Here is an 11,186-nt window from a genome sequence, read left to right as displayed (position 1 = left end):
CAGACCAAGAGGGACCATACAGGCCCTCAGACCAAGAGGGACCATACAGGCCCTACAGACCAAGAGGGACCCTCATGAAAATAGCCAGTTTTCTGTTTTTGACTTTTATTGGAGTAACACTGGTGCGTAACATTCTGTAGGTTTGAAGTGTGTGTCATTATAAATGAACATCTGGATATTCTACCTTATGTTTGCCACCAAAACTCTAATTCCATCCTTTACCATGGCATGGATCCTTTTTATACCCTTTTAGTACATTCCTGTGCCCCCTTTCCTTCTGGGAACCACTAATTTTGTCTTTTGGTCTAAAATTTTATTTGTCTTTTCTATAGCTCATTTGTTTGTGTTTTGCCTCTTTGTGTATCCTCGATGAGTGAAAGCATGTGTTCTTCTTTCTCTGTCTTACTTCATGAGGCACAATGCCCTCTGGGTCATGCTGCTGTAGAGTGTGGCAATGTAAGTGGCACACTGTGTGTGCCCGTGTGTGTCTGTGTGTCTAGGTTGTCGTCCATTGTGTCAAGTAACCTCCTCTTTGTCCCATCATCTGTGAGGGACTCTTAGGCTGTTTCCAGCTCTTGGCTATTGGAAATCATGCTGCAATGAACATGAACATGTATCTATCTCTTCAAATTAGTGTTTTCCTATTTTTCAGGTAAATACCCAGAAGTGGGATAACTGTGTTGTATGGAATTTCAGAAATTTTTAAGTTTGACGAATCTCACAGTTTATAGCCTCACCAACAGTGCAAATGGGTGCACTCTCTAACATGGGTTGTTTTGTGGTTTTGGGGGATGGCTTTTCTGAAAGGCGTGGGGTGAAATGTCATTGCTGCTTGTTTTTCATCTGTTAGTGGTGTGTGTCTTTCTGTGTGTCTTTGTTGAAGAAGTATAATAGCTAATGTTTATGGGACATCTATTATGCACTAGGTATCATTCCACTTGACTGTGTCCATGCATTCACTTCTCATAATCAACTATAACAACAATAATAATAGTAATGCTTTGTTACAAACAATATACATCCTGTCAGAATACTCATTTAGAGATGAAGAAGCCAAGGTACACAGAGGTGAGGTCTCAGAGTCAGGATGGGAAGGCTGGTTGACTGTCTGGCTCCTACCTGAGCTTTTAGCCACTGGGTGCTTCCCTCCCTCACCTGAGTGGTCACTGTGGATGAATATGTTAAACTGGGCAAATACAGAGAAAGTCTAAAACCTGGGCTTGCTGCCTGTGGGGTGTGCTTCAGCCTGTGTCCTCTGTCAAAGAGATTAATTTCTCCTGTGTTGCCACCACCACCACCACCCTGCCCCCGAGGCTGCGTTGAGGATCACACACGTGATGCTGTGAACTGGGAATGAATTTGGGGCCAAGGCACTAGTGGTGGAGGGTGCTTCTAGTTACCTGGGCACATCTGACTTGCCCCCAGCTCATAGATCAGCTGTCACAGTAATGGCATCTGCTCTGTGTACAGCTCTGTACTGGTGCTCAGAGGGTGCCTCACCTGGGACTTGAAGTTCAAGTTATCTAGGAGAGAAGGCACTCAGCATTTTATAATATATTTGAAGTGTCTCATCATAGAAATAGCAAGAAATGCCTGGACAACAAGAAATAAAAGGACAGCCAGGACTGCACCCTCCCACCCCACAACTGTTTGGTGTCCATGCTCTTGTCCTGTGGCTGCCATCTGCTCAAGTGAAGGCTGAGGGCCACAGTGACACCTTGGTCACCCTCACAGACACCATGGAGAGATGGCAGGTGTGAAGCCTGGAAGGGCTAGGGGGCTGGGCACCAGGGAGTCCAGCCATAGTCCTGCCTCACAGCTCCTGCCCCTGCCACTCTGAATGGGCCTGTGGAGAATGGCGGCTGGTGGCCATGGTGATTAGATCTGCTGTGTAGTAGTTGGGCTTGGGATCAGTTGACAGGCCAACGTTTTTGTAGCGTTCACCCCACCAACTGGTGTGGGAATCCTGAGGTGTGAGGGTGCGCTGTGAGGAAGGAAGAGAGGAACATTTATAAGGAAGCAAGGTCTCCCAGCCCTCCACTAGGAGCAGAACAGCTGCTGCAGCAGTGCCAGAGGCCAGGTGACAGGAGTGAGTGGGCAGGACCCTAAGGGAGGGCCATGACACCTGCAGGCTGGCATCTGCACTGGGGTCAGGGATGGCAGGGGGCATGGACAGGTCATGGTAGGGTCTGGGTGTGGGTGGCACGGGGTCTTTCTTATAATCTAAACATTATCCTCCTTACGAATCAGCAAACCCAGTCTTAGGTATCTACCTCAGATAAATAAAAGCATGGGACCTTGAATAGGAGTGTTTAAACAAATTCATGGCTGCTTTAGTCACAATAGACAGAGACGTGAAACCTCCTAAATGTTCATCAACAGGAGGGTGAACAAGCCAACGACAATAAAAAGAGAAAACAGACTATTTACTGTTGTTCATGATGGTGTGAGTGAATCTTGGAAATGCTGGGGCCGACATAATTAAACCTTATCTAGTATGGTGCTGTGCTATGTATGGGGCATTCTAGAAAGGATGAAACTAAGTTCTGGTAGAATAATTTGAGAACAGTGTTTGCAGGTGGAGCTGCAGGATGTGGGGGGTGATAGGATGGTAGGAAAAGGTCATAAGGGAAGTTCTAGTATGAAGAGAATGCTTTAGATAAAATTTTTAAATTTTTAATTGATATGATTAATATTTAACATACTGGTTGCAGGTATACCAATGTTTGATTACACAAGAGGATGGATTTGGCAAAGCCCGTTGGAGAGTTGACTTAAGGTCTGTATGTTTGATTATATGAAAACATAACTTTAAAAGGAACTGTAAACAAATATGGAATTCTCGTTAATTATATACATCTTGAAGTGTTTTTTGGATAAAGCATATTGCTGTTTCTACCTTATTTTAAAATGCATCCAAACAATAAATTGGATAGACAGATGGATAAATGGATAGATATATGATGAGGAAAATAATTCTGAATGTTAATTTTAGTGGGTATTTGCTTTAAAAAAATGATTTCAGAATGTTTTCAACTTTCCCGTATGTTTTCAAATGTTCATACTAGTACAATTCTATTTCTCAACTGGACCCTGACAGTGTGCCAACATTTATTCCAAGATACTTTTTTTTTTAATTCAAGGAATCTTTTATTGATTGGCATTTAAACAGACATCATTCATTCTTGTGGCGAGGCTGCAGTCCTTATTTGTGTCTTTTTTGTGCACATATGAGAATACATTCCTCTGACAAATACCTAGAACTTATCTTGCAAGGTGGAGGGTCTCCAACACTCTCTAAACAGCCGGGGGAAACCAGGCATAGGGAGGGTGATGATTTACTCGGGCTCACCTGGGAGGCTGGCGGTGGGGTTCCTGGATTCCTACTCCCATGGTCTTGCCACAAAAGTCAGGGCCCTTCCCTTCTTCCTTGGCCTCTACCGTAAGGGAGACAGAAAGGGCCGAGAGAGAGAGAGCTGCCTTCCAAGTTCAGGCCAGATTTTTGGAGGACAGTAGTCAGGAGGAAAAGGCGCAGAGAAGAGCCACCCTCTACTCATTACTCAGAGGCACCACAGGAGAAACAGATGGCGGAGAGGAGACTGCTCTTTCCTGCTCGCTCATCCTGCCCAGTGACCACCAACCGTGGGTGTCCGGTAACCGGGCTGGTGGAGACCATACTATGGGTCTGGTCAGGAAGCTGTGACTCGGATCTGGAAGGGCCATCTGTTACCCAGAGGCGAGGGGCTCAGAGAATATCTCTCCACAGATTTCTGGGGCTGCCAGGGGGTTAGCAGATGTACATGGGCAGCCAGAGCCAGGCAGGCTGGGGGTCCCCTCCTGTCTGCAGTGTCTTTGCAAAGAAGAAAAGAAAGAGGAGGGGAGAAGAACAGGGGTGGGGAGGCCCCTGCAGGGATGAAGGACCTGAGTGATGAGGGAGACAAGAGGGCAGACCCCATCACATAAAGGAGGTGTAATAACGGTCATTTAATGTGGAAAGGAGGACAGAGCAAGGGCTGCTCCCCGCCCCCCACAACCCTCGCATGGACCCTGAGTCCATGATCATGCTGTTCACACGCAGGCACCAACATTTAGAGAACGAGGGATTCCTTTTAGAAATAATGAGTATCAGAAGGAGCTCCTGATGACTAAGGATATATTTCTATTTTTTGATGCAGAAAAGGTAACAAATGAAATCTTAGGTCTCCTAATTCTTTAAATTCAGTTTCAGATTTTATTATCCCTGTTGTAAATACAAGTTTCCTTAAACAGTTCAATTTATTTTCTTGAAGTGCTTCATGCATCTATAAATATGATGTATCCTGCTTTCATTCAAAGCACTGGGTGTGCCTGACCCAACAAACAAAACCTTTCCAAATTTAAATTACTCTTATAAATTTAATAAATCAAATTCATAAAGATGGTGAATCACAAGTTCTCAAACGTTCCAATACTGTTTATAAAACTAATCACATGGCCTTACAACTTTTCATTTAAAATCACAAGTCTAAAATCAACTACTCAATTACATATTTACAGTGCAAGCTCAGATATTTCAAATCTCTGCAAATACCATATTTGTATAGGTCCTTCCTAAATTTAACACAAACATATTCATATTATGAATTGATGCCTTAATTTCTGCATTTGATTTATACCTTCCAGGAGTTAAAAAGACCCTTTTCCACAAAGGGATCTGCTTTCTCATCCAATAAGAATGGGGTCCTGAAACATTCTGCCCTCATTTCAAGTGAGCTGAGGTTGCTGGTCATTCATTCATGGACATGTGCTAGTTACTACTCAGAAGTCAGGTTCCCTGGAGGTTGTAACTGGCACTGGAGATGTAGAACCTTACTCACCTTGGGTGATTCCTCTCATGTACATTTTAATTTGACACTAGGAGAGTCCAAGTCTATACTGTTCAAATAGAGTTGGCCTTACAACCCAGGCCCCTACATGCTGATGAAATATTTATCTGATTTGAGTCCACAACACACTCCCATCCTGGCCAACCCATGTGGTATCTAGTCTCATCCAGCAAATCACTTTATTCAAAATCTAATTGAATTCCCTCTTTTCTATTTTTCCTTTCTGACAAGGACACTACTGGTAACAAAATTGAAGATAGTATCTGATTGTATTCTATTGGATTCCGTGCTTTGGCCTTGCTGTATGGTCAGTAAACTAAATTAATTTTGATGACATTGCATTGATGGCAGAACCCACCAGTGGGGAGATTATGGTGGCCTTGGAGACTCCTTTAAGAGAAACTGGGGGGGGGGGAGGGAGGTGAGGGGATATAGTTGACTGAAGTCTCCATTGCCCTGCCTTTGAGTCCATCATGGCCTCATTGATGAGATCTCGCTTTCCCGGGACAGGTCCCACTAAAGACTGAGCACAGCTCTCCTCTCCAGGGCTGACAGAAGCAGAAGTATCACTAGGTTGTTGGCGATCATGGGTCTGATGTAATAAAGGTCAAGTCCCATTGCTATCCCCTTGAAGGGAGGAGGCAAAAATGTGGCAATCACCAGCCAAGGTGGAGCAGAAGCCAAATGGGATTGACCCATAGAAGTTGTGGAGATATTACTGGAGCAAGGACATCTCTTAGAGACTGAATCTTGTGGTCCCCCAAATTCAAATGTTGAAACCACAGCACCCAATGTGATGGCATTAGGAGGTGCTTGGGAGGTGATGATGCAGTTGAGATGAGCTCACGACAAGAGAGCCCCATGATGGGTTCATGCTCTCATAAGATTAGAGTTCTCTCTCCCTGCTTCCCCCCTTCCCCCAACACTCCCCCATGGGAGGATATGGCAAGAAGACAACTTTTTTGGAACCAGGACGAAGGTTCTTATTAGGAGCAGGATCAATTGGTACCTTGATCTTGGACTTCTCAGCCACCCAGTCTGTGGGGCTTTAGCTCAGCCGGCTATGATAGCTTGTTTTAGTGGCCTAAGTGCAAGTGTCCCTAAGGGCAAGGTAGAGCAACAAAAATGTCAACCCAGGTGCTGCTTTGCATCTGCACAGACGGCAGAGCATGAGGCTGAGGTGCTTGCCCCCTTAGGAGGCTTATTTCTCAGCTCCTAGACCTAAGCCAGTTTTTGTACCTGGAACCTGCTGACTGAAGAGGAAGTTAGTCCTTAGGAGGAATGAGCCCAAACCATCACAGTTTAAGTATTTACTTCTTTCTTTCTTAAAGTCCTTGAGATGGTTTCACTTTATTATTATTATTATTATTATTATTTGGAGTAGGATGGACTGGGGTGTAGGCCTGAGGTATGGGGTTGAGTGGGGGGGGTGGTTGAGAGGATTTAGCAGAGACAGAGTGAGGAGCAGAACAGGCAAACACACTGCTGAGGGGAGCAGTGGGTGAGACGGGACATCTGCTTTGCCACGTGTGGCTCACCTCCCTGGGCAGGGACAGAACTCAGTGATAGTGCTGACACTTGGCCCCTAGGCCACCAGGGAGTCCCCCAGTTTAAATACCATGGTGTGTCCTCCACCCAGGGCCCTGTGCCCCTTCCCCAGGTGACTGTCCTGGAACTGCCATCTGTGTTACTCAGCTCTGCCATTGTAGTGAGAAAGCAGTTGTAAACAGCACATACATGAATGTGGCAATGTTCCAATGAGCTTTATTTATGGACACAGAAATTTGTATTTTATATCATTTTCACATGTCACAAATATTCTTTTGATTTTTCCCCCAGCCATCTAAAAATATAAAAACCATTTTCAGGTTGCAGGAAATAAAAACACAACCAATGGACTAGATTTGACCCATAGTCCAAAATCCGATGACTCCTGTTCTAGTGTTAACATTTGTGCATTAAAAGCATTAATATTAACTAATTAAATACTATAACATTTTGGAGCATCACTGACTGTGTCTCTTAGTCTGTGCTGCTCAGATTCACCCCCTGCATGAAGACAAGTCTTATTCGTGCCCTCTCTCCCATCGCTCGAAGTTCCATCAAATCTTATTTCTGAGCTCTCAAGAAATCTGGAATCAGTTAACTCCATAAACTCTTTATCCAAGTTTGACCTAATTTTACCTCATTAAATGAAGCAGTTTGTTTTCTGTTCATCCATCACAATCTCCATCACCATCCCTGGCTCCTCCAAACCAAGTCCTGGGCTTTGCCTTTAGATAGCAAAGGCTCAATCGTGTGCTTTTCTGAATTAAGCAATCACTAAGGTGAGTTTAGCTTCAACCTCTAAAATACAATGATTCTGCCAGCCAGCTTTTAGAATAATAAATGTAATCCTTAACATACACAGCCAACTCTGTCCTCACTGCAATCCTGCCTGGAGAATGAGATCGAGACTTTGTGAAATTGGTAAAGAATCTAGCATCAAACAAAGCTCTTCTATAGATGGAAAATGGTTCGACTAGAAATAGAAAACAGGTGTGGGGATCATTATCACCATTCTTATTTTACTGTCCGTAGAAGATGATTCAACCAGCTTGGAGTTTGTAAACTCAAATGTGTTCAGAGACCAGACAGATAACACATATGAACAAAAGGTATAATTAGGGGACAGTGGAACTAAGTTCAAGGGAAGCATGCACTTCCCATCTAAACACCCTGAAAATAAAAGTATATCCCAGTGTGCTTTGTTAAGTAAACACCCACAGGACAGATGCAACTCTGCAGCCCCGGCTTTTAACTTAGCCTTTTACCTAGCTCATTCCCACACCTGCCTGTGAGGAGGGCGTCCTGAAAAGCTCCCCCACCCCTACGTATGCTTTCATAGTGAAAATCCAGTGCTTTCTGTAGTGAAAACATGAAAACCAGCAAACTGAAGCACCTGGTCAGGAAAGGGATTAGCCCGAAGCAATGCAACCAAGCTGTGGTAACAGACCTGCGGTTCCAACCCAGTTCAACCTGACTCCAAATCCAGTCCCTGCATCCTTTTAAAGGAGTTTAAAATGGGAGGATGCTGAGGCTGGCAAAGCAAAGCCTGTAGCTGCTCTTTCTGGCTGCACCACTTAATTAATTCACCCACCAATTGGCCGAGTGAATACAAAAATAAGTCAGCTGGCATTATGAATCAGCGGCTCCCAGCTGCCTCCCGCCGGCCAGAGCTGTCCTATATTTGAAGGTCAGACATCAGAGCCCCAGTTCTCCACATGGGACTTAACCATTCAGGGCCCCATTACTAAAGCAGACTGAGGAGGGGGAGTGGATACTCCCTGAGTCAGGATCCTGGGCAGCCAGGACATGCAGTCACCTCCCCACCCTCCTGTGTGGGGCTCAGAGACTTAAATATCACAGCCATAGGAGCCAGACACATGTTTCAATGTCACCCCAATTAGGGGACCTGCAAGGCCTTTGAAGAAAATACCCGGGTGCCTGTCAGACGAGAGAATGAGGGGCACCATAGCCACAGAGACCCAGCAACACCCAAGTGTTCTAAGGAAAATGAGAATACTGGGGTCCAGCTGAGACCTCGAGAAAATCCCGGCCCTTCTGCTAGCCACTGCTGTTTAATGGACTCATATGCCTCTTACTGTGCATGGTGGCCAGTGCTCTCTGGAGGAATTGGGCCCTTTGACATTTTCATTCTGTGGGCCCTGGAGCAGTGAAGGCCTGGGCTGTCCTGGAGGGGCTTGTCCAGAGGTTTTTCTCACAGCAAGGTGCTGTTAGAGCTGTGATTACTCTTGTTGCCATCCACAGGGCTCTGTTCCAGGAGCTCAGTAGGGGCCCAGCAGAATGAGCATGGTGTAGGTCAGCCTGTTTGGGAAACAGAGCCATACAAAGATGGAGGGACTGCCTTGTAGCTGAGGCCTGAGCTTCCCTGGCTGGGCCGCTCCAAGAGAAACTGGTTGAGAGCACCCAGATACCTGATAGCAGGAGGAGGCTTCACTAAATCACCTTTTGGTCCCTTTCAGGACTCCTGTTCTGAATATCAGATTTGGTGGGAGGTACTGGGAGTAGGAGAGGAGGAAGAGGGAGGAAGTTAAAGCAGGGACCAGGAACTGGGATCTAGACCAGGCTCTGCCCTGACAGTCTGTTTCCTTCCTCACTTTTGCTTGCTTCCCCCCATCCCCACCCAGGAATGGCTTCTGAAATTGAGTTATCTGTGCTCTCTGCCATTGCAGAGTAGCCTGACTATTGCCTCCTAGGAGCCTAAATGGTCCTTGTGTTAAGGGGAAGGATGTCCTAAAAGAACTCTGCAGTCTTACGGACTCCACCCCCTACTCCAGCTTTCCAGACTCCACCCCCTACTCCAGTGATTGGAAACTACAACTCCCAGCAGCACCAGGGAGAGAACTGCGAGGACCCAAGGGCAGAGCTAAGCAGGCATTCTGGGACTCTGGGGGGGATAAATAGGGTGCCATTTTCTACGGTGGTCTCTCTCTCTCTCCCTCCCCCCCCCACCCCGGGAAAAAGGCTCTCAGGACCATGTGACTGGGTGCTATCAGTTTGTTGCCAGAGCGCCAAGTCAGCTGAACTGGTAAGATATTCTAGTTACCTTGTATCTCTCTTTCCCTGGGTTGTTCCTTTTCTTCCCCCCTTTTTAAAATAAACCCATTACTGACCCTTTTATGTGTGCCTGCAGTACAACTAAATTTTAAGTGCACAGGTGAGGACCCACAGACAGGCAGCCCAGTTCACACTGGGGTGCCCTGTAACACTTTTTGCAAGGTTGCTCTCCAAAGAGTCTGGATACCACAGCTTTTTGGCTCTTGCAATTCAGGAGCTCTTGCAGTAATAGGATTTAACTCCAGAATCGAGTGGGAAGACGGAGTCAGTTTTGTCACCTAGAGCCAACCCTGTCAGGGACCTAACCCCTGTTCCTTCCCCACCCCTACCTCCTCTGCCCCAAAATCAAAAGTGGGATTTGCACAGGAAATGATTTGATTAATGTCCTGGCTTTGCCAGAGATGTAGGATGAAAGGAGATTGTCAGAATTATGAAAACATGCTGTGTCCCTGGGGAAATCATTCCATTTTGATATCCTGGGCTTGCAGTTAGTCTGTGGGGAGCCCAAGCCCTGTGATTCCTGAGTTGTCTTAACTGTCCTGCCCTGCCGGCAACAGTGCAGACAGCAGCCCAGATGTGGGGGTGGAGTGGGAGATGCAAATCAGGCTAGATATGCAAGCTCAGTTCCTTCCAGTGCAAAGCATGCTTCAATTCCCCTTTTATGACCCCCATTTTCCAGGCAATCTTTGGAAAAGTAGAAATGATTAATTATCCAATATCACCTGTGCATCTGAATTTGCCTGTTGGCATATGCCGTCTCCCCTGTGAAATCTCTGATACCAAGGCAGGTGGACACCAAAAGGCTCCACTCAGTGCCCCCCAGGGGCCCCTAGTTGGTCCTTCATGCCCCTCCCCCCACCAGTCTTCTTTTGCTTCCACTGGTCTATTCCTGTGAGTCCCTCAATGGCCTGTCCCAGACTACTGGAAACTTCCACAAGTGCAGGCAGACCTGATACATGGGAATTCAGCTTCTTAGCTATTGACTGGCAGGTGCAGGAGTGTGGAGCTCAGCTCCCTGCTTTAGGATTGGACAACCCCCAGGGATGATTGATGCTGCAGAACACCCTATGGGATCAGGGTGCCACCCAGACAGAAGCCACTTCTTTCTCACTTTTCCCCACTCTCCCTTCTGCCTGCTCCTCACTGCCTTGCTGGATTTCCTTATTAAGAGCTTCCTCTTAATAAGTTGCACTTACTTGAATCCTTGTCCCCAGCAGCTAGCTGGGGTTGAGTAGGGGCTCAGCCTCAGTTACTATGAAGTGTCACAAACACATGGAGATATGGATAGGATTCTAGAGACAAGCCCAAAACCTCATCCCATAGATGAAGAGACTGAGGCTTCTAAGGCACTTCCAAGATCTTACCAAGCCTGATTTGCTGACTTCCTGTCATAGTCTCTCCCACCATCCCCCACCTCCCCACACTGAACTGCCTTTCCTTCAGAATCATGTTTTACAAAGGCATAAAGTGTCCAAATCACTGGAGGTAAAGGCAGAGGTTAATGAAGGTTTAATGAAGGTCTCTGCCAATGTAGGAGGAGGGAGGAAGGGAGGACTTCCTGGAGGAGGCAGTGTTTGAGCCAGTGGGAAAATAAGCACTAAGTGACAGTTATATGAGATGAGACTGGCATTTCTGGCAGAGGAAACTGTGAGTCAAGAAGATGAAGCTAGAGAGTAGAGATTATTCTTGGGGAGAAGAGTG

The sequence above is a fragment of the Condylura cristata genome, unplaced genomic scaffold, assembly GCF_000260355.1.
Source record: "Condylura cristata isolate star-nosed mole 26May11 unplaced genomic scaffold, ConCri1.0 scaffold00006, whole genome shotgun sequence".
NCBI classification, from domain to species: domain Eukaryota; kingdom Metazoa; phylum Chordata; class Mammalia; order Eulipotyphla; family Talpidae; genus Condylura; species Condylura cristata.
Note: the sequence above shows the minus strand (reverse complement) of the source record.